Raw genomic sequence first — 23,755 nt, forward strand, 5'->3', positions numbered from 1 at the left:
GTGCTAATGGGGTGTGAGTGTGTAACGAGGTTTGTCATGTGGATATTATAGCTTGTGAATGTGTTTACCAGCTGCTTCCATGACCGGGAGTTAGATTCTGTCTACAGGGGTCCATTAGGAGACTTTTCATACTGTATTTATTCTTGGGGAAAAGACATTGAAATAACATGACCCCAAACTGACTAACAAACCTCAAAACTGCAGAGTTAATTATCACAGGGAAAAGGCACTCTCTGCTCAGTGCCTGCCTGGTAACGACACTTTCTTGTTCTTCTGTATATTTTAATCTAATGTTTCCATGCAGGTAGCATAAGGCCACAGGCAAAAACATTTCACAAGTACCCACTGACTCCAGACGCACCAGGTCTCTGTGGATTTCACAGTTGTTATCACTGACTGTTACCACCTTGCAGCTTAATGAGACTCCAGCAAGAGCAGCTTGAAGTCTCAGGTGATGTGTGTGATTGCAATACATTTTTTAAGGCCACATCCTGAGCTGTGGGTAGAATTGAAGGCGCACATCAATTCTGTGAGGTGGAACCTTAAAGTGATCCTTATGGTCATGGCCTCTGTAGGAGCCACCAGACAGTCTGACTGGAGAGGAAGAGGCAGGCTGAGGGTAGCGTCTCATATGGACACCATGCCTTTTTAATGGCCCTCTTCATCTAGGACAAGATGTGCACCAGGATAAACATACAAAGTGGTGTCAGAGCTCCAAAGCTGAAGCAGAAATAGGGTTTTGGTCCTAAAATGGACCTGAGCATAGTCATGGGAGGCTGATTATGTAAGGAAAATGCTGATGTTGGGAATCTCATCTGTTTGGGTTGTAGTTTCCAAAACACAGTAACAACTACAGTTAATAGGATCAGCAGTGGTGTTGGGAAGGCGTGGAAAGCTTGGGTGCTATGAGTGGGATTCATTATACCACTCATTGGATGGTGAAGTCTGAGATTCTCCTCACCACCCACGGAGAGCAAGGTTCTCTGGCTGACTTTATCTTAGGACGTGATGGCTTTCCCTCTGGAGCTACCTCTTTCTCCTTCTCAATTAGAAAAATATCCTGGAAACAACTTGCTCTGGTCTGGACTATGTTTCCCATAAACGTATAAGTGAGATCAGATGATTCTTACTACCCATGGCAAGGAAACATGCAAAGTGAGCTACAAATAAGAGCAATGGATGCTAGTCCTTGGCTTGTACTAGTTAATCCTCCCATGGAGCTGATTTTGGCTTTCCAAATTGCAGCAGAAATGCAACTGGTAAACAGCTGCAGTGATTTTTCTTTAGTACTTTGCACCAGGTTGTACTGAGCACAGCAACATGCTGATGTTAAGGGATATTCTGAGTGATTTCTAGAGATATTTTTTACTCTTGAAGACCAGTAGGAAGACAGTTTAATCCCTCTCCTATAATGACTTGCTTCCTCCACTTGTATACAAAACTTGAGTTGGCTTTCTTCTCTTTGAGCATGCTCTCCCTGTAGTCTGTATCATGAAAATACAAAGGCAGTAGTACAGGTCTTCATGCTTTTGCTGTCCTGCCTCTTTTCTTAATACTTTCAGAACTATTTCAGCTTCATGCTTGTCCCTGCATTCTTACTCTTATCTGGGACCTCTACCAGCTGCTTGCAACCATATCCTGATGCCATCTGGGATGCTTAGGCTGCAGCAATAGGATGACATTCATAATAATGAACTTCTGTTTCTGCCTTTTTTTCTGGAGATGAAAGCACTAAGCAACTTCTCTGTGGGCTCTCAGGTTCTTGCAGGCACATGCTACTAACAGGCTGACTCCCAAAGGCAAAGATCTTTTCCTGCTCCCATGGATTGCTATGAGATGTGTGTGCACTCTGCACTTCAGATTAACAAAGTAGGTATTTGCTTGCACCCTCTGTGCCCACATGAGAAGAGCTGATTACAGAAATCAGCTCTTACAAGTCTCAACTGTGTACTGGTGGCTCCTGCAACTGCATCAGGCTTTGCATTTATGATGGGCTAAGAGAATAGTTGTATTTTAGTCAGACTCTCTACAAACCTGAAGAAAAACAAAGCTGAACATCTCCTCCCAATGTTACCAATTGGTCCTATTGTACAGTGGTTTTGTCAGCAAGATATTTAAGACCTTAATCCCTTTCAGCTATTAGAGGGAAGTCTAAGACAGTGTGAGACTGGAAACATGAGTGATTTTCACTTGGATTTTCATCTTTTCTCTAGTGCTGTAACCTGACAATGGTGTTTCACAATGTGCTATTCCATTCACTGCAGCCTGCTTAAAATGAGGAAGGTGGAGGAGTAAGAAGAAAAGACTCCTTTAAATCTGTAGAGAAGCATTGGTGGCTGTAAGAGCTATTTAAAGAAGAAGTAAAGCCACTTTAGCTTGTTGATCTATTTCTGCACTGTAATTTATGCTGCCATTCACGCAGTGTCAGAAAGCTATTGTAAAACGTTGTATAAACCCACCCTGTAGGCTTGAGGGGCTCTAGTCCATGGGTCTGCCAACACTAGCATACTGGTGATAGGATAATAGCAGGTTTCATTCCTAAAAGTTCTTTATTTTTGGGGGGCAGGTGGGGGGGGTGTTAATGTACAAGAGTAAGAATTTTAATGAGTCCCAATAGACCACCCACTTAGCTATTAGCAATAGGCAAGCTACAGCGTATGCATCCTGGTAGAGGTGAGTTTTGAGGAGAGATGTGAAATATAAGCTAGCAGCTTTCACAAATGATTTGTGGAAGGCACTCCATGAAATACCACAGCATTGAGATATCTCAGAAGAAAGCCCAGCCTGGGAAATTGCTTTGGAGTAGCAGCTGGGGGAAAGATAACATTTCTTTGAGCACTGCCACTCTCATGAGAAGGGAAACTAGACTAAAGATGTTTCAGGAGGATAATGTGTACTGTGAGCAACAGGGGAATAGACAGGACAATGACATAAAGGAAAGATGCTGAGGACAGGATCCGTCTCAACTAACATTAAACATTTAGTCATCTTGGCTCTTTGTGGTCAGTGGAGTACGATACTTTGAAGGCATGATTCATCTGACCTATTTTGGGCTCTAACCTACCTAGGATGAGGGTAATTACCCTTTAGACATGCCTGTTTCTTCCTACTGATTCCGAGGGGATCTTCAGACACATAGAAGTGGTACAGACCACTTCTATTTTAGACATGCCAAAGGAGGTGAGACAAATCCTCCTTTGCACGTGTACTGGAACTGTGAGAGAGGGTATGCATGGCGCATGGCCACACAGCATCATCCAAATCTGGGACAGCATCCAGTCACCATCCGTCCTTGTCTCTGAGAGAGACAAGGAACCAGAAAGACAGAGGATGGAAACCAAGAAAGGAAGAGGTGGGGAAGAGGACAGGAAGATTTGCTTCAGCCATGCTATGCTTCAGCTTCCACCGAAAGCAGCTGTAAGTAGTGTGGGAGACAGGCTGAGCAGAATAACACAAGGAAATAGAAACAAAAAAATGAGTTTTAAAAAATTTTGCTAAGATGTGAGCTTCTTCATGAGCAACTGATATTATTATAACTATCAACCAAAACAAGAATAATGACATTTTCTCATTACTGTTTTTTTCTGAAATTGCATTCCAAAATCTTTATGGACAATCTTAAATTTGCTGATATGTATATTTTACATTGAAAATCAGGGGGTTTTGCATAGGCAAAAAATAAAAAAGGAGGATTTTGTGATGACTGCAGCACAAATTTCCGTGAATGGTTCTTTAAGCTGCATTGCCAGAAATGTCATGAATCTGCTCAGAACTCCAAGGAAGGGAAGTGGTTTGAAATTCCTAACACTGCTTTTTCAGCCAGAATAGCCATTTTGGGTGTATTTCACATGAAGCACAGCTTCAGGGATTGATATGTCTTCATTCTGGGCCCTGTATTGTGCCAAGGAAATTCTCAGTGTTTAACAAATAATAATAGAAATAAGCTGTGTAAGCATATGTGAATCTTCGCTTTATAATTTTATGTGTAGAACAATGAACTCATAGACATATAGGAAATAGAGCAGATGGTAAAATGCATGTTGGACTAAACTCATGTTGGAGACTAAGTCTTATGGACAATAAAAGCACAAAATCTGGACAATCCCCTCCAGCCATGCACATGAAGTACCCCTTGCGAACAGACAGATCAAAACAGATTAAGAGGCCACCTTTGATTTGTTGTTTACTCCTATTACTGGAAGTTGTGGTACTGTGATCTGTCATTCCCTATGTGGGCATTCAATGGTGTTTGTGCTAGAAGAGCCCTCAGCTGGGTTACTGTGAGGTGGGTACCCAGCAACGTTATTCCAATTTTGAACAGTGAAATTGCACCCATTTCAGAGGTGTTTCATCTGCTGTGAAACTGGCTCAAGAAGGTGGCTCTGGGTAAGGTTTTGTAGCTGAATCCTGCTTTTTTTCTCCTCCAGATGTCTTTGTTGATGGAGATGGATGAATCCTAGTCCATACTCCTGTTTCAAAGCACGGGTTTCTCTCAGTGACTAGGGACAAGGGCATCCCTGCACAAAAGCAAGGTAAGAAGATCAGGCATAACCATAGAACCACAGAATCATAGAATAATTAGGGTTGGAAAGGACCTTAAGATCACCAAGTTCAACCCCCCCTGCCATGGGCAGGGACACCTCACACTAAACCATATCACCCAAGGCCTCGTCCAACCTGATCTTGAACACTGGCCAGGGATGGAGCATTCACAACCTCCCTGGCAACCTATTCCAGTGCCTTACCACCCTAACAGGAAAGAATTTCCTCCTTATATCCAATCTAGACTGCCTGAGTGCAAAACTGCTACCAGAGGAGGAAAACTGAGAAATGGAGTCATGCCAGACTGCAGGAAAGTTTTTCTCTGTATACTAGCAAAACAAAGACCAGCATAACCTTACAACAGCAATGCACACAAACAGAAACTCTTCACAACATATTCCTTGCCAGAAAGTTTGTAGGTAAACAAAAACTGCACATCCCAGGTCTGTTAAAAGACTAAGCTGAGCCGAAAGATTCCTTCATTTATATCAGTGCAAATATTATGAGCACAAATGTGGCCAGTTAGTAGCCCTTCATTGATGTGCTGTATTAGATTCATACCTGCTTCAGGAAAAAATTATCTTCTGCTGTCATGTCAGTTTTTATTCTCCTTTCTTTTTGCTACAGGATGCCTGATGGGCTATCCTGGAGTGTTAAATACAAGTCATTACTGTGCTTTATTAAATGTGCTTCTCTACATTGGGCAGATTATGTGCTTCAAAGACCAAAGGCACTCACTTCTATCCACTGGCAGCTTCCATTTTCATCAATGGTAGTGGCTTCAGAGCAGCTATCTGAGATTTAATGTCAGAATTTAGGGAGGAAAATGCTAGAGAAAATTCATTTTGCTTTACTTTCAAAGTCATATCCATTTTTTTTTTGCTTTTATTGTTGGTAATAGATTTTCTTCTGTAGTAATGATGGTATAAAGTAATTATAGTACAGGGAAGACCATTTGAAAATGGGAGAATTGGCAATGAAAATTTTGTATTGGGATGCTGAAATCTCAATGCTGAGATGCATTGAAGTAATGAGATCTAGGGCTTGGGTGGCTGTTTTTTGTTGGTTTTGAATTGTGGTTTGTTTAGGGCTTCTGTTTGTTTATTTGTTGTTTTTTTTTTAAGATCAGTTTATCTGTTTAGTAGGCTAATATGTTAGTTTAAAGCACAAACCCCTCGAATAAAGGGTCTAGATCCTGTCTTTTCCCTTCACCCAAGTGCATACCTTGGAAAAATGCCTTTGCACCCCTATTTTCTCAAAGGTAAACCAGAGACAACCATGTCTGCTTACGTGATAGTGTTGTTCAGGTCATACTATTTATAACCTGCGCCATATAAGAGCACATCTCACTCCCTATTTAAATTACACCAGTATCAGAAATTGCAGCTTGCTCTGAAGTAAGCTACACAGAGGTTTTCACTGGTGGAAGCCAGTAGGAAGTAGGGACAGAGGGAGGAGGTGGGAGGTACTGATTGAGCAGAAACTGTCTTTGTCATCTCTGGAACTTGCCTTACTGATAACTGGAGGGGGATTTTCCTAATAGAAAACCTGTGAGCTATATGAGGAGGATAATCCACTTGACCCTTGCCCTCTGCTAAGCCTTCAAGCCATCATGACATTTCATTTCTCACCAGCTGCAAGGCCACTTATTGGAATTCATTTTGATTGCAATGCAAAGCCAACATTGCTCAGCCCAGGAGGAAGACCAGAAGGGGGATGTCAGAGCAGGGCACGTGAGCAGGGACATAGTGATCATATTTGGAGAGGGTGAGAGCTGGTGGCAGCGAGGATGATAAACAGGGTGTGTTTATGCAAGTGACCTTATTTATATCAGCATGCCAAGGAAGGACCAAATGTACTGCACTGAAGGAAGTGAGTCCACACGCATATGGGAGCGGGTCCAGCACTACGTGGCTGGTGCAAGCCCAGGCGCTGCTTTGCAGGGTGGCAGCTTGGGGTTTCAAGGGCAGCTGCCATCCTCAGTGCTGGGGTTTTGGAGCTCTGTCCACTGCAGGCTGTGCTGCAATGTGCTGCGTGGCTATCAAGCACTGGTGGGAAGGGAGTTCTGCTCTGGCACTCACCACCCCTCCGACAGGACCCACAGCCTCCACGGTGCTGAACAGACCCCTGAGGGCGATGCATTCAAAATCCTAATCTGTTAGTTCAACATTTGGCTGCTGAAAGGCTCATGGACCAATCTGGCATTATTATTTTTTAATACTGTATTTGTTATTCTCTGAGTATTTTGGGTGGATAATTACCCAGTGTGTACTGTGTACTGCAGAATCCAGGAATATTTGCTTTGGCTTTTCTTCCTTGTTAGTTAGGGTGTGCGGTTGCTGGCCTAGATCTCATGGCATTGTTTCTGACTATGTAAATGAAATTTTTATACAAGCAAATAATGAATACAGACCAGAGAATAAGGCACATCCTGTGGCAATTTCACACAGGCAATTTTTCTTGCTAAAATCCATGAGGGGATCAGCAGTTGTGATTATTCACACATGTCCTTAATGGCTGTCCACATATCACTGATACAGGTTAACAGGCACCTAATAACCAGAGCTGACCGAGTTTGGTGGGTGCCTTGAATCACCTCTCTTTTTGTTTGTGTTTCCGTTCCCTCTCCTCCTTTCTGTTTGACTACAGAGGCACTCCTAAGGAGGAGAAAGAAAACCTTCATTTGAAACCGCAGGAAACCAAAGGCTGGGTGTAACCAGCTTCAAATCCAGACAAGCTTCAGCGTATAACTTCATGTGCTACTGTTTTCATCATTTAGCATATCACATGGATGGGTGGCACTGTAAAATGCACAGAGGATCACTGTCAGAGGTATGGTAATGTGTGTACACACATGTACACCTATCAGCGTATGCTTACTTTACACTGCAGCCGGTTCAGCTGTGGTACCAGCAGCAGTCCAGCTGTGGTGAAGAAAACTCAGCCTGAATGTTTCCTCAGCTCCCCAGATGGGCTTTAACCCCCTGTGCCAAGACACAGTTTGTCACAGCTCAAATGGCACTTGAGCTGCCTGTTTTAAAGAGTTTATCCACATTATGGGTAGGGCTTTGAGCAACCCGGTCTAGTGGAAGGTGTCCTTGCTCATGGCAGGGGGGTTGGAACTGGATGGCCTTTAAGATCCCTTCCCATCCAAACCATTCTATGATTCTCAAATCATTTGGCAGTCAGAAAAATTCTTAAACTCCTCCCCAAAGCTAAAAATTCAGCTTTTTCCAACTATTTGAATAAGATTTTGTGAGTGCGTTAACACATTCATAACTTCAAGAGATCAAACCCTCAGCATTAAGTGTCACGAATGTTATATCCAAGCTCCATGTGTGATCATGATACTCACACAGCAGCTGTTACTAAAGAGTTAGCAATCCATTATGTCTCATCCCATAAACAGATTGCTGACAAATCTTCCTGATGGTCTTTTAAAAGTAAAAACGATCAAATACAAGAAAAAGTATTTTGAATGCCTCTGAAAATAATCTTGGTAAAACACTGAGAAACACAAATTCCACTGATGTGAGATTTTACTATTTGCAGGTGCTTTCACTGCCTGTGCAGGTCCAGACCTAAACTTGGGGATACGATGGGGATATGGTGTAAGAGGACATGGGTGGAGGTGAAGAGGTGGGGATGGATGCACTTTGCAAGTCACCAAGCTCACTTCCTCTGAGAAAGTGGAAAACCTTTTCTGACAAAGAGGTTTCCATGGGGTTTGAAGGCAAGGTGCAGCTCTGCTGGCCAGCCATGTGTTAAGGGACCTCTGGTAGGAGAATATCTCCTGCTGTGATCCCACCTAATCTTGGGAAGCAATGCAAGCCAGCTGTGGTGTTGCCTCTGCAAGGTGCCTTGCCAGCCAATATGCTCCCTTTCCAACACTGTACCCCATATCTGAGATTAGGGAGGACCGATGTTGATGTGAGCCCCCAGATGTCACAAGCTGCCAGTTGCTCAGAAGCCCCTGCTCTGAATGGTGGTTAAAAATACGGCCCCATCTTCCATGCAATGCCTAATCTTGATTAAAACACTTCCAGGGCTGGGCAGCCTGGGCTGCATCCTTTGGTCAATGCTGTCAGTGGCTCTTGCATTCCCTAATCCCTGTTAATATCACTGCTTGTCAAAGCAGATTTGTGTCTTTCCTGGAAGACGGCTGCCTATTTAGTACCAGCTGGGGGAGAAAGAGATGCCTTATCAGCCGGTGCCGGGAACAGCGAGTGGCAGACAAGAAAGGCATCCTGTTTTCTGGGGAGAAGGTGCGGGAGGTGGGTGAGCGTCTGGCTTCTACTATTAACTCTGGCTGTAAGCACGGCTCCTGCCCTGTCAGGATGAGACATAATCCTCTATTCTAACCACACACAACCCATGAACCTCTCGTGGCAGTGTTTGTGGCAGAGGCACGAGCTTTTGTATCCTGGCCAAACTGGAGGACAGATTATGCTCTGTTGACCTATATTCCCCTAAGTCATTTTCAGTTAGTGCAGTAGTTACCCCTTCTGTTTGCACTGTTAAATTTCTCCCTGCCACAATGCTGAGCTGAGACTGAAGTGTCCATGCTATCTAGGGGAATTTTGCTGGCTCCTCTGAGGAGACAGGGAAACACCTCCCTAAAACAAGCCCCACGTATTCTCATATGCACTTGGAATGCCTGTCCAATTTCTACAGGGAAGCATGAGACCTGCTCTGGGTGATGGAGGGAAGAATCTGGTCCCCAGCCTTGCTGTCTTTTGGTTGATTCCCTGGGGGCAGGAAACCAAAGCCAGCCTCTGGGGGGGTTCACCTGGGGCCATCTGACCAGATGGCACAGACAGCTGTCTGTGACCTGCCAGGACTGCAGAAATTCAAGCTGGCTTCTGGCCAAAGAAGGGAAGGACTGGCAGAGGCAGTAGGAGGAAGACCTACAAAGGAGAACAAGGGACGGTGTTGTGACTGGGGACTGCAGCTTCTGTGAAAGGTTGGCCACCCTTCCCCACCCCTCAGCAGCTGGGAGAAGAGAGGGAGACGTGATGTTTTGGAAAGGAATAGAGAACGTGCCTTCCTTCATGAGCAAGTTGGGAAAGGAGAAGGTGCCTTCATGGGGCAGGAATGAGGACTCACCCTGGCCTCCACTAGCCACTTGCCAAGTGATTTGGGATTACTGACCCCCAGCTCAGTGCAGGGCTTGGGGTGCCTATCATGGCACATCAGGTGAGCCACAGCAGTGCTGATCCTCTGTTTGAAACAGCCCCAGAGGTCCTGGTGGGCAATATGGGTAGCAATGCTGCACTAGGCAGAAGACCACCAGCAGGTTGAGGGAGGTGATGTTCCCCTTCTCAGCACTGGTGAGGCACATCTGGAGTGCTGGGTCCAGTGCTAGCCTGCCCAGTGCAGGACAGACATGGACACACTGGAGTGAGTCCAGCAAAGGGCCATGAAGATGACAGGGGACTGAAGCATCTTTGGTATGAGGAGAGGCTGTGACTGTTCCTGGGAGGTTCAGTGTGGTCTTGCCAATGTATATAAATACCTGATGGTATTGATATACAAACTTTCCCTCCTGCCAGTCTGGCTTTCCTGTGATTTGTAATACCCTTGCATCTGATGGTTGGGGTTTTTTTTCTGTCTTCTTTTTTTTGGGTGGTTTTACATTACTTATTTTTTTCACATTTATCATACAATTGCAGATGCAAAACACTCATGTATGGGCCTGTCACCATAGAGTGAAGGTGCACAAAGTCCCAGGCTTCCTTTCCTAACTCTCGTTACTGTTTCATTCCTCTTCTGATGTGAAATGCAGGAAGCTGATGTCAGTTATTCCTTCAGCAAGTAGGGACGTTGTATTTTTAAGTAAGAGAAATATATTGAGGCTAGTACCCATTGCTAATATCAGGGAATTGATCTATAGTACCAATTTATGCTCATTTTTAAAACAGTCCCATACAACGGCACAGCTATTATTCTAGCAAAGCTTTCCACATTATCTTCTTACTATGGGCTTATAAACTTCCTTGACACATGAAAGCACCTCTCTGTCTAGTCCTTGTCATTATGTTAAGATGAGACAGTTCTTAAAACTATCTTCTGCTGTGAAATTCTTCTGGGTATAAAAATCAAAAAGTTGTTTTGATTGTAGTTGAATTAATGCAATTGAAAACACAAACTATTTCTTACCTGTGTTTTCTTCATCCTTTCTTTTCCTGCTTTTGTTGAAGGCTTAAAGGAATAAATTCCCTCAAAGGTTCCCTCAAAGCCCTCTTCCCAGGGTTCTATTTTCTCCTTTTCCCATATTTTCCTTCGATTTTGAAAAGGTTGGAGAGAAATTTTCCTCTATCTCCTCCTTAAGCATTAGTCCTTTCTCCTTTTTGTGTGGAAGTTACTTAGATAACCTGGGGAAGAAGCAAACTTTAGTTTTGAAAGAAGAATTTGAGAAGAAAATTTGAAGTTTTGATTACATGAAATTAAAATCTATTTTTAGTTCAAAATTTCTCAGTTACTCAAAATTAAAGCTTTTCCAATAAACATTTGGTAAACACCTCATTTTGTGGACAGGGACAACTTTCAACTGAATGTCTTTGACAGTTCTAATTATATTTATTCTCTTTCTTCCTTTCTGGTAAATCAGTATTGTCAGTCAGATGTAGTTATAAATGTTTCTGTCTTTTTCCTTCTCACCAGAATCAGCACACTCCTGCAGGAAACCAAGAGAACCTCTGTTCATGAAATAACAACATTTTGATTCATCCATATGAAAATAATAAATGCATTTTGATCCATTTACTGTGAGGATGGTGAGGCACTGGCACAGGCTGCCCAGAGAAGTGGTAAATGCTCCATCCCTGGCAGTGTTGAAGGCCAGGTTGGACAGAGCCTCGGGTGACGTGGCCTAGGGTGAGGCACCCCTGACCATGGTAGTGGGGTTAGAACTAAATGATCTTAAGGTCCTTTCCAACCCAAACAATTCTATGAGTCTATGATTCTATGTACAACTTCACTATTAGAGGATTGGTGCACAAGGCAGATCAGGGCTAAAGAAGATGCTGAGTTTCAGGAAGTCTGGGAGTAAAGCTAATCCATCTGCAAAGATCCCAGGTCAAGGCACCATTTCCAGAGCTGAGGCTGAGGCCTGGAGGCAACAGGGGACTGACTTTGGGTGAAGCAATCCCTTACCTGAGCCCTGCTGCAGGGAGTGGCAGAAGACGCCATGACCAGCAGTGGTGATGCAGTGTTGGCTGGCTCGGAGAGTCATGTCTCACCTTCCAGGGGTGGCTTAGAGCTCCCTCCCTCCTGCCCCCAAATCTCATCCACTTTCCTACAGCCATTAGGGCTTCTTTTTTCAGATCTCCCTCCCTGCCTACCTCCTTCTCCTACCTGAATCTATGTCCTTTACACAGCATGGCTCGCAGCTCTCTTATCTACATACCTGCATACTTCCCAGGATTCCATGTGCTGTAGAAATGTCAAGAGCAAATCATGCCCTGTGACTTCTCATCCTTTGCAGCATCACCTGTGCGTTCAAACTCCAGCTGGCTCACTTGTCCCTAGCTCAGTCTGAAGAAGAAGGTTAGGCATGGCTTGTGCAGGATTTTACCCCTGGGAGGAGTTTATGGCACTGAGAACTGCCTATGGAGCTAGCACAAGGACCTCTACATGACAGCTGCCGCTTCAGCTAGACTATGGCTGTAATTTGCCTGTCTACTCTCTGCAAGACCTGCAAAGAGCCAACCTGACCAGGACCACTGGAGCAAGAAAACAGGGTTTGATGACAATTCATGCAGTCTACCCATTGGATTTAACTATTAACCTCCCCTGAACAAAGCACTGGGAGATCCAGACCTTCACCCAAACAGTCGCATGTCCATGTCCAAGGATCCTCAGATCTGTGCCAACACCAGCACCTTGCATGGGATGAACATGTTTTGCTGATGAGTCAGAGCAAAGATAAGAAGCTGGATCCCTGCCAGGATGATGGTTCACGCACTTGCTTGATAAGGTACCATTTGCTGGTCCTGGATACCTTTCCTGGAAAGCGATGATTAACTGCTGGGTGAAGGACATGTTGTCTTGACTTCTCCCATTTCTATTTTCCTTTTAAGCAGAAAACTGTAGAGGCTGGTGTCAGCCCTGCTGCAATGGTACTGTGAATCTGGGTGGGTGTTCCTGGCTTTGCTGCTGCCTCACAGGTGCATATTGTTATCTGTCATGGAGCCAGGCTGGACCATGGTGGAGCTCATGGACAGCACTGAGACAAGCAAAACTTTCTCAGGCCTCAGTCACCATGCCATGAGCATGGCACATCACTTCTGGGCCTTCATCCATGCCACACAACTGGAGGATGTGGGCTGCTCATTTCTAAAGCACTTTGGTTCCAGGTACTGGTATTTGCACAAGAGAAACGCAGTTCGGAGAGGCCTTTCCTTAAGACTGGCATCCTGAACAGAACATAGGTGTAGGACCAGGCTTGCTCGCAGAGACCAAGGGGCCATTCACACGCATTTGGATGTCTACATTTGTCTGAGCTTCTGTTGCGGCTAATGAGCACCTGGGGCTTCATCCAGCTGCACAAATATCATACCATCCACGATGGTCCTGAGTTTTTGAAGTGGCTGGTGATATGACCAGATCCAAGGGGCACCTGTGCCTGTGGCTGAATGAAGCCCTGGTCAGTTCTGGTGGACCTTTGCCAGGGTCATTGTAAGGGGGTGTCTGTCTCTGCATGCTCTGCTTTCCCAGGTTTGGGAAATGGGAGACACATCTACCACATAACTTTGGGATCCAGGCCCTTTGACACAGACACTCATTCCTCACCACTCTGCCCTGTCACCCAAAGGCACCCTGAACCCTGTGCAGGTGTGTCTGTGGCTGTGGGTGCAGCACTCATTAGCTCCAGCAGACATTACTCACCCGGGCACTGCACCAGCACGCTAATGAGGTGATATGGCTGTTGTGGACGTGGCTTGTGCCTGGCCAGCTCGGGATAGCAGCACAAGGAGTGTCTGTTAGTGGATCCATGTGCTGACAGGTTCCTTGTGCAGAATCCCAGGAGAAACTGTGGTCCCGGGCATCTTGTGAGGAGGGGAAGCTGCTGGATGAGCCCACAGTCCGGTGCAGGTGGGATGTGTGTGGCTCGGGCATGTTGACCTGAAAAGTTATGAACATCTATTGCTGATCAAGCAGATGTCTGTCTCTGCTGTGGCCTGAGCCCAGATCACAGTTCTCAGCCTGGTCAACTCCTGTCACCCCGTTATTAGGGAGGTCATCTCTGCCTGAGTCAGTGGCACATCCTGTAACAAGTTCCCAGCACCTGTGTTATCATGATGCCTGTGACATGGAGCTCTTTTTCTGTCTCCTGCCATTAGCCTCATTTGCTGCAGGTTTGGGGAGAGACGGACTGCAACCCAATGTCAAGCACTGGTCAGAGGGAGGCAGAAGTTTGCACCAGGGTTCTGTTGGGTCACTTAGGGTGACTGAGCTGTATTACATGTGCCAGTTCACTTAGCGAGTTCTTGAGAATCACTTCTGTCACTATACCTTTCCTGGCTGGTGCCCATGCAGAAGTGGAGAGGCAGCTAATGTAATTAGCAAGGCTTAATGAGAGACAGCACTGTTGGCCTGCACAGTTAGAGGGGCCATTGGGTCCTGTTCGGGTCAGGGCAGAACCCACTCTGTTATCAGCCAGCTGCCTTTAAAACTGGGTGAGATTCTATCTTTTGGTTTCAGGTTAAATGAAAAAAGCTGTAATTCAGCTTTGCATGGAGAGCTTTTCATTAAGCTCCAAGAAAAGCTAACCTACCTGGGATCTCCCCCGTGCAAGCTCTGAATGGTGCCATGGGCAATATTAGGACATAAGGACTACACTGTGAAGGTTTCTAAATTATCATTGTTGTTGATTCATATACATTGAATATTTTTATGCTCAGAAGCCTCTTGAGCTCTGTGGCAACAAATGTAAATGTAGTAATAAAACTGTATAAAACGTGTATCATCCTCCTTCCTTCTTCATGATGAAGAACTATCCATCATATTTGAGAAGTCTTTGCAGCCTGGTGAAGTTCCCACTGACTGGAAAAAGTAAACATTAGCCCCATATTTAAAAAGAACAAAAAGGAAAAATGGAGGAACAAGAGGCCAGTCAGTCTCACCTCTATGCCCAGCAAGATCGTGGAGCAGATCCTTCTGGAAGCTATGCTAAGGCACATGGAAAATAAGGAGGTGATTGATGACAACCAACATGGCTTCACTAAGGGCAAATTGTGCCTGAAAAATTTGGTGGCCTTCTATGGTGCATATATAGTGTTGGTGTTCAAGGGAAGAATCATAGAATGGTTTTGGTCAGAAGGGACCTTAAAGCTCACCTAGTTCCAACCCCCTGCCATGGGCAGGGACAGTCTCAGCAAGTTTGCCGATGACACCAAGCTGTGTGGTTCGGTTGACACCCTGGAGGGAAGGAATGCCATCCAGAGGGACCTTGACACGCTTGTGAGGTGGGCTGATGCCAACCTCATGAAGTTTAACCATGCCAAGTGCAAGGTCCTACACCTGGGTTGGAGCAATCCCAGGCACAGCTACAGGTTGGGCAGAGAAGAGATTCAGAGCAGCCCTGTGGAGAAGGACTTGGGGGTGCTGGTCGATGAGGAGCTCAACATGAGCCGGCAGTGTGTTCTTGCAGCCCAGAAAGCCAACCGTATGGTGCACTGCATAAAAAGAAGTATATCTGTAATGTAGCTGTCGTTTCTCAAATCTCTGACAATAGTTTTTGTAACAAGCAATAAACTAGTATTTTTTTGTTAATCACTAACCCTTACTTGCAATGAAAAACAAATCAACTCCATTTACACTGACTGTTTACATCAGAAGGTGATAAAGTACATGATGAAGAAGCAGGATATATTTTTTTTTAATTTATATTCAAGGTGATTTTAAATTAGCTGTTTCAAACCACATTGCTTAAAACTCATTTGTGAGAGCCAATGGCACCTCCAAGCAATCATGCCTCTCGCCCTGGTGCCTAAATCCATAATGTTGCTTCATGAGACAAAGTCTTCAGCATCCATGCTGACCCGAGGTGCTCCTTATGCATAATATCTGCATTTGCCCTGTTCCTGTGCATGGCACTGCAGTCCTCTGGCTCCTTGGTGCACTTTGTTTGCCAGGGTGAACTGAACTAAGGAATTGATCTGGCTTAAACAAACATCTGCCAAAACCCTCCCCCCTCCTCTTTTTTTAAAGCCGGATCAATTTCCCAGTCTGGTTTTGGTGCTAATAAAGCTGATGGGGAACAAAAAAAGCTGGAGGAAGAGGGGTGAAAAGGTGAGTCAGTAAGGAAAATCTCATCCTGCTGCTGTGGACTCTGTCTTATGAGACTGCACAGCCTGAGCCACGTAGCATCAGGCACCACACTGGGAAAGGTCACCCCAAACCTTTCAGCTTAGTTGAGTTCTGCTTCAGCGCAAGTGAGCTCCTGGAGGCATGTCAGGCAGTAGCAGGGAAGATGCAGTGGGTGCCAGGGAAAGAATGAAGGACTGTTGGAAGAAGAACTGCTTTAGATGAGAATAAATTGGGAGCAGCCTAAACAGCTGCCTTTTTAGTACATGCACCTGTATGCTGAAGAACGTGCATGTGATTCAGGGAAGGGTGATCGATGCAGACTGTTGTACTGCCAGGCACAGCATTACAGGCATGTCACTTGATGGAGTAAAGACTTACTTTTTTTGCTTCAACAAACTGTAATTTTATATATATGCATATGTATTAATATGGGGCAAGCCAGACGTGGCCATAACCACCCTTTTCACATGCTCTTTGTGAAGAAATCTACCTTGAACTGCACATGAAACCTTGCCTCTAGGAATCCTCTCTGTACAGGCAAGCAGCTCACAGCCCATGACTCAAAACCATCAGCAGATGCATTGTTATTCCCCCAGATGCTTTTCTGCCTCCCACGGGTATAAAAAAGCTACTCACTTGTTGTCTCTCCCTTTCCACCTCACCCGTTTTTTAATAGGTCAACATAGAAGCATGTTTACTTCCTTGTCATTTTTGGACTTAAATATATTGTTTCGGGCTTAAAATTTTCTAATCAGCCAGTGGGACAGAGCGGAAGAGCTTTGCAAAGTACAATGCACAGCTAAACTGAATGATGACCCTTTAGCTTAGGCACGTGAATTCGGAGACCCAGCACTGCCATTTGCAAGTTTGTTTTTTTCTTTCCTCCATATGTTCAGGCTTTAGGCACATTCAGTAAATAAGACTTCTTGTACAAGCTCAGATGTTCCTCTATGCGCAAGTATAATTGAGATACTCGTTATTGGGATAAACTCCTAGAAAGAGAGTGGGGAGGGAGAGGAGATCATTCCTCCTTAGCAAAGGGAGCATCGTTCAAGTCAGGCAGAGAAACTGAATGCTCCTAATTAATAGGAGGAATTTATCCTACTTATAGAAACTACCAAAATACAGCTCAGGGCTTTATCTCATCCTTGGTGATTTGGACTCTTCTGAATTTTGTCTGAGCCTGCTTTAGTCATCCATGGCCCTTTGGTGATTTTCAGCTCTTTGAAAATGCTCACTTTAAATAACTTTACCTGCTTTGTCCAAGGCATCCCTCCCTGCATGGCACACAGCCAGCTCCTGAGCTGCTTCAGAGGTGGGCTTGAGAGAATCCCCAGGTCTGCCCTCTGTGTGTGGCTGAGGGTCTGTACATGTTACCATGCTACACAAAGAAACAGGTTGTGGACATATATTTTTTATGTAGGGGCATCTGGAGAATATGACACGCAAGGGACCGATCACTTTGTGAGTTTCTTATATTACCTTGGCTGCTATATTATGCAAGAGAGGCAGAGTGTCCTCACATTATTATTGTAATTAAACAGTATTGTGCTTTTAATTTGCACAGTTCCTTCCTCAGCATTGTTTGATACAAATAGATGATAAGAGACTGGGTATTGTGAGTTATTAAATGACGTATTATTTACTCACCATATGCCTCAGAGCCAGAGCAATAAGCAAGGCTGCTTTGTCCAAGGTATCCCTCCCTGCACACACGACTAAACGGTTCATATTTGATCTCTCTTTGCCTCATGAGGTCTCACTTCAGTTTGGACTTACTGCTTACTGTCCTCTTTGCCCCTATCCCCAGCTCCCTCTGTGTTTGAAGGATTCTGGAAAAAAGAAGAAGTTTGTTCTGCCTTCTGCATTACCTCTTGCATTTGTATGGAGTGGATGCTCTGGTCTGTTTTTAATTTCCAGGATTCTATAGTGCTTTTGAGTCCAAGGTGCTAAATGTAGATCTAACCCATAATAGCCAGCCTTTTTCTCATTTCTGCCTTACGATGTTATTTTTCTGCTTTTATCATTTAAGCCTAATGGATTTACATTATTAGGATCTCTCCAGTATGTACAACGTGGTTATGAACAAGACGAGGAACTCAAAAGTTTCCCGGAACATTTGTCTGGATAAAAACATCAACATAGAGATTTTTTGCTGGCTCTGCAGGAAGAGGGCTGGTGCACTGCAGGGCAGCACCTTCCCTCTCCCCTTCCTTCTGCAAACCTGTGTATGCCCTCTGGGCAGGGTGAACACATCCAGCACACAGCCTAGAAAAATGACACTCTGGACAAAAATCAGCAGACAGCATGAAAAGCTCTGGCTCAGGCATCTCCTGTTGGCAGACTTCTACCAAAATTATTTCTGGATAAGCCAGTACATCTGTAGTCAGAGCAAACTATTCCTCTTTCTTCCTATTCCTAACACAGTCATGCCCAAAAAATAGAAGTCAGGAAAATGTTTGGGGAAACTATTAAGGAGCATGAAAGGAAAAGAGTATCCAGACAAATATGGAGCTGTTTGAGACAAATATGAAATCATGTGCAATAAACAGCTTGGATTTATAAGGGCTAAAGCAAGCCAAGCACAAGTGATGTGTTTTTGGGACAGAACAGCCCAAGCCAGCCAAGGATAGGAATGTGGTGGATATAAAGGAACAGGCCCACAGAAAACACAAGGACTACTTGACACAATTTTAGAGCGATACCCATGCTTTACCAAGCCTAATTGATACCAGTGACCCAAGCCAGTAGCTGCTGAGGAGTGGGATATTCAGGTGCCTTGGTCATGTCACTTCATCTCTGTCTAAGTATCTTTGTCCCTGGCTATACAAGAGGGATATGAGGGAGGTCCTCTGTGTGATCAGGGCTTGAGATTGTTGATTCCTTGTTGAGCTTCATTGGGGTTAGGGTGTCTCTGTGCAAGAGTCCAAGCAGCACATCTGAAGACCCACTGCAAGGCACGGACATTGACAACTGACCTCCATAGAAGAAATAGAGGCTGGGCACTACATGAATAACTGCCCTGGGCACAATGAAGTGAACTGCTCTTTACTTGAAGAAGCTCACCATATTTACCTTGAATATTGAAGTGCTATCCAAAAAGGGGCTGAGAAGCATGGTAGCGTGCCACAGAAGTCAATGTTTGAACATTTCTTGTTTCCAGGTGCCTCTCAAGGGTAGTATGTAATGGTTTTGTGAAAGGCGGGTCCTCAGTACTACCCCTGGTCAAGGTCCTTCCAGTGGTTCACTCTGCATTACTGACAGTTCACCTTAGGTCTGCTTTGGAAAGAACAAGCTAGTTTTCTCTGAAACTTCAGGTATAGCTATGAGGATTGTTCACTCCAGGCATTGCTTCCAGGAGGCATTAAGGATGATACACCAAGCCTGGCTGCCCTACAGACCCTTCCAGCACTAAGCTGGCACTCTGTGTATCTTGAAATACGACATTATGTCCATAAGCCATGCTCAACTGTGGCAGAGGGAGACTGCAAGGAAGCTATCTGGCTTACTCGCACTCTGCTGCTGGAAACATTGATGCTCGTGGTGCTGTCCAGAAGACCAGAGGAGAAATCCACTGCTACTGGAACTCACAGTGGCTCCATAGGTCTAGGTTGCTGCCAGAGGAACAGATGGCCCATGAACAGTTCAGGGCTAACTACTGTACCCATCCAGAGAGTGGACTGCACAAAACAGGACCAAGCTGGCCCCAGCTGCATCCTGGCAAAAGAAAAAATCTATGCAGAATGTGTATTTACCGTGAGTGTGCTGATGACCATGTACCTCAGTGGGTGGGGAAGCTCAGATATGAGAAGTCCAGTTAGGCTTAATTTTTCCTAGCAAGAAGTGCCAGAGCACACTGATGCACATGGCCAAAAGTGCTGCAATCTGGTAAAAAGGGGTTCTTCCACATTGCACCAGACTGTCCTGGAACCATTTAGTCCTGTCTTTCTGTGTCCTGCTTCTGCAGTTTTGTGCTGTTCCTACTATGGCAAAAATTAAGCGCACGTATTCAGAGACTGATCATTTGAAATGCATTCGGAGCAGTGCAAGGGCTGGCAGTTAACAAAAGAAAACAAAACAAACAGAAAAAGAAGGAAAAGAAAAAGGCAGAAGGTGGGGTGAGAACATGGGAAAGAAATTAAAACGATATGAGGTTCTATGGGTACCTGTATACAGCGGCTGGAGCCAGACTACGTCAGGTAGCCTCAAACGAGGTGGAAGCTGCGCGAGTATTTGTAAACTGAAAATGGTCAGGATACGAGCCTGAACAGTGTGCCATGTTTATTCATACCACAAATTATGGACACAGACCTTAATACTTTTTTGGCCTGGTCCAGCTTGCACTCTTCCAGGCAGTGTATAACAGGCTTAGCAGATGGTTAACACAGTCCCAACACTGGTCTGGGCTTGAAAGAGCTCAACCTGAGGAGCACTTGAATCTGTTTTGTATCATCCCAACCACTAAAACCTGACTGACAAAGCCTTAAATAAGATCATCTTTTAGCTCTTCTTGCCTTGCCCTCCTCCTGGCTAATAATGCCTCTTTTGAGGCCAGCTATGAATTATCTGCCAGAGGGAAATCCTTAAAATCTGTATGCTGAAGTAGCTGGCCTTATGTTCTCCATTAGGCAGGATTTATTCCTCCCATGTCCAACATTACACCAGCAGAAGTTGGATTAGATTTGTATTTCTCAGCTAAACAATGACTAAAGGAAGCATGATAGCCATCTACAAGTATTTGATGGGTGTAAACTCCAGTGAGGAAAAGGAATTGTTTAGTGTGGTTACAGGACTTTTATGGCCAAGAGCGATTAGAGTAAATTGAACAAAGCAAAGCATAAACTGAATACCCTTCGTAATACCTAGCAGGCTGCAAGGGCAGCTCCCGAGGGATGCAGCAGGAGCAGCGATGTCTGGGTCAGCTGGAACATCGTTGCAGGGAGCAGAGCAGTATTTACGTTACTGACTGTAGAAAGAGGCCCACAAACGGCGCGTCTGCTCTGGCCACCGCACCCACAGCCACGTTGCCTGGCACCTACGTGAGTGCATGCCCAGCCCAATAAGGAGGGAAAAAGGGTTTCAGGGTGGTTCAACCCCTGCCTGCACCTGACTCTTCCCCTTAGCCTGGTGGTGTAACACATTACCCTAAACAACACATTTTCCTGCTGCAGACAGTGGTTCTGATCTCTGGACGGTTAAGGGAGAAGTTATGCTTATACTTTCTGTAATGAGCCAAGAATAAGCTTTCCTTAGTACTTCAGAAGGCTGGGTCTTGAGCCTCAGTTATCTTAAGCTTGCTACTAACCTTGGGTTATCACATACCTACAGTGATGCCATCAGCATTCCCTTCAGGTTACACCTTTGTTGGCTGTCAGGTTGTGGTATGGGAGAGGGACTTTTTCAAGGGCATGTAGTGATAGGACAAGGACGAATGACTTTAAACTGACAGAGGAGAAATTTAGATTAGACATTAGGAAAAAATTCTTCCCTGTGAGGGTGTTGCGGCGCTGGCACAGCTTGCCCAGAAGAGCTGTGGCTGCCCCATCCCTGGCAGTGTTCAAGGCCAGGTTGGATGGGGCTTGGAGCAACCTGGTCTAGTGGAAGGTGTCCCTGCCCGTGGGAGGAGGGTTGGAACTGGATGGGCTTTAAGGTCCCTTCCAAACCAAACTATTCTGTGATTGTGTGATTCTGTGATGACTGACTCTCTACCAGAAGGGAAACAGGGAGTGCACGGTTCCTCTGAAAATATACCTGTGGCCCCTTATTCACTGAAGAGAAAAATGAACTCACTCTCTCACATGGGTGAAGCAGCATGTCCCATAATCCCAGCTACACCTATGTAAACCTACTTGCTCTTTTTGTCTGAAAACCAGAGTGTGCAATCCCATCTGACAGTTTCTGATGGAGAACATGAGCTGACTTGAGCACTGAGAACAGGTATCAGTGGCTCAAGCATTGCTGTGTCTTTCAAAATCCTGCGGTCTCTCAGGGAAAAAGAAATAAGGGGATACGTGATGTTTGATGAGTCAGGATGTGTTCCCCTGGCTTTCCTGTTTCTCTGCCTAATTACACAGACACAGTAGCAAAGATATTAGATAAGCCAGGTAAGGTTTGTTGTGGATGTCCTGGTCGTCTAGGAGACAAGAGCTTTATTTACCTGACATGACTTGTAGGCAAGGGTAGGACAAGACATACCCTGTTTTCAAAACAGCATATTGCTTCCAAATTGCAGGTTCTGTTCTGAAACACGGCTTATCTCCTCCTTTAATTGGTGCGGTTGTTGGTGTATCATTAAATCCCACTTAGCACAAGTGTGAGAAGCCTGCTGTTAAAGGCTGTCAGCAGAAAGGCAAAGAGGACTTAAGCATCCTCTCATGGTGCTTTCAAAGAAGGTCATGATCTGTTCATAAAAGGTCAGGAAGGGAGATTGGAATTCAAAAGCCTTAAAAAACAGACCACATCATCTCAAGTTTTCTTTTACTTTTCAGATGTTTTGTGTACCCCTTGCTGCTGTCTCTCTTCTATTTCTCCTCAGGAGCGATTTGTCTATTTTTGCATTTACTGAGACTCCTCTCTTTATATAGAGGCAGAGCTAATAGACATCTGTGTACGTGGGATAGCCTAGCAGTTTTATCACTGCCTCCCCTGCGTGTCCACCACGTAAATGCTAACACTACCTGGCTAGGTGTGAACATTATGCTTCAGAGCAGGCATGGCACTATTGCAGAGTCCCTGTAACATTTATACATTCTCCCTCCCAACCTGGCTGACTGCAAATGTCTCAGCTAATAACATACTTCCTGGTTTTTAATCATGGGCACAGAGTACCAATCTTGGTGTCTTCATTAAAAATGGCATGCTAGTAAAGATGCCATTTTAAAAAGGACAGTTTCCCATGCTAGCCCAGAATTTTCTTCATGTAAAGGCTAGCAGGTAGTCATGCTTTTGATGATGTTTAGAAAAAAATTCATTCTCCTTCCCAGGTACCTGCTGTCTTTTCAGATCCGAATATTCAGATTATCATAATCAGTGGGTGTTCCTAAAGCCCTTGATGAATCCATGTTAAGACTATGCTACAAGAAGCTACAACTTCAGTGTGGCCTAGGCTGGCCTGAAAACTAGGGGTGTTTAGCTCTGCATGAAAGCCCATTCTACTGGGATTTTCAGCCTTGGCTTTGCAAACTCAGGAGATTCAGAGCTCATGAACTGGATTTGAAGAACAGCTGAGTACCAACCTGAGCAACTCTAAGCACTGACCCCATCAGAGAAGGCTCAACTGTACTTCAAAAGCCATTGAAGCTTTCAAAAGTCTCTTTAACAATAGCACTCTATTTAAAAATTAAGTTATTGTGCCCTCCTTCCTGTGTTTTGTGGGGTACAACCCTAGTAATCCTAACACAAAACCTCTGGGAGAGTAGACAACTGTAGAGTCTTCAGTGTCAGTCTTTATATGTTATGGATAGTGTCCACAGTATTCACAGCAGCTTGACAGATCATGGTGTTTGTAAATCATGTTGTTTTTTTCAAAGGCACTCATTGCAGGTTGCTCCATGCATCAGCTTCTCCTCAGACTGACTCACAGGAGTGCCTTCTCTTTTTCTTGCTGTTGTGTCCTCATATAGAGGTCAGGATGCAGCCAAAGAGGTAGCTTTGCTGGACAGAAAGTCCCAACAGATGTTTTTAGCATTTAATTAGGCTTTCATTTCAAGAGTACATCACCTATAAGGTATCTGGGGGCATGTCTACCAGAATTGCCACCTGGCCATTTCCCAGCTATGGAGCACACCTTATGGCAGTCACCTGTAATGACCTTTCTGGGCAGATCTGAGCTTGTCCTGCCTGAGCAAGCATCAGAAGCACTGCAGAAGGAGTGTGGCTTGGGAATCCCCAGTTTCTGCAG

At 44.8% G+C, this 23,755-nt stretch overlaps 1 protein-coding gene and 1 long non-coding RNA gene across 4 annotated transcripts in view; one reads left to right on the forward strand and one right to left on the reverse strand.

Moving 5' to 3' along the window:
• The window catches only part of LACC1 (laccase domain containing 1), a 259,421-nt gene that overhangs the window by 84,937 nt on the left and 150,729 nt on the right, over window positions 1–23,755 (reverse strand). The gene's annotated exons all lie outside the window — the stretch shown is intronic.
• On the forward strand, window positions 659–10,378 carry LOC134157921 (uncharacterized). 2 transcript variants are annotated; one of them, XR_009962525.1, is made up of 5 exons: window positions 659–1,869; window positions 2,214–3,417; window positions 4,428–4,532; window positions 7,192–7,374; window positions 8,095–10,378. It is a non-coding gene; the product is annotated as an uncharacterized LOC134157921 (long non-coding RNA). The 2 variants fall into 2 exon arrangements; XR_009962526.1 differs by lacking the exons at window positions 659–1,869; window positions 2,214–3,417; window positions 4,428–4,532 and adding an exon at window positions 6,004–6,414.

This window comes from Pezoporus occidentalis, unplaced genomic scaffold, assembly GCF_034315485.1.
Source record: "Pezoporus occidentalis ecotype Australia unplaced genomic scaffold, CSIRO_AGI_Poc_V1 ctg122, whole genome shotgun sequence".
NCBI lineage: Eukaryota > Metazoa > Chordata > Aves > Psittaciformes > Psittacidae > Pezoporus > Pezoporus occidentalis.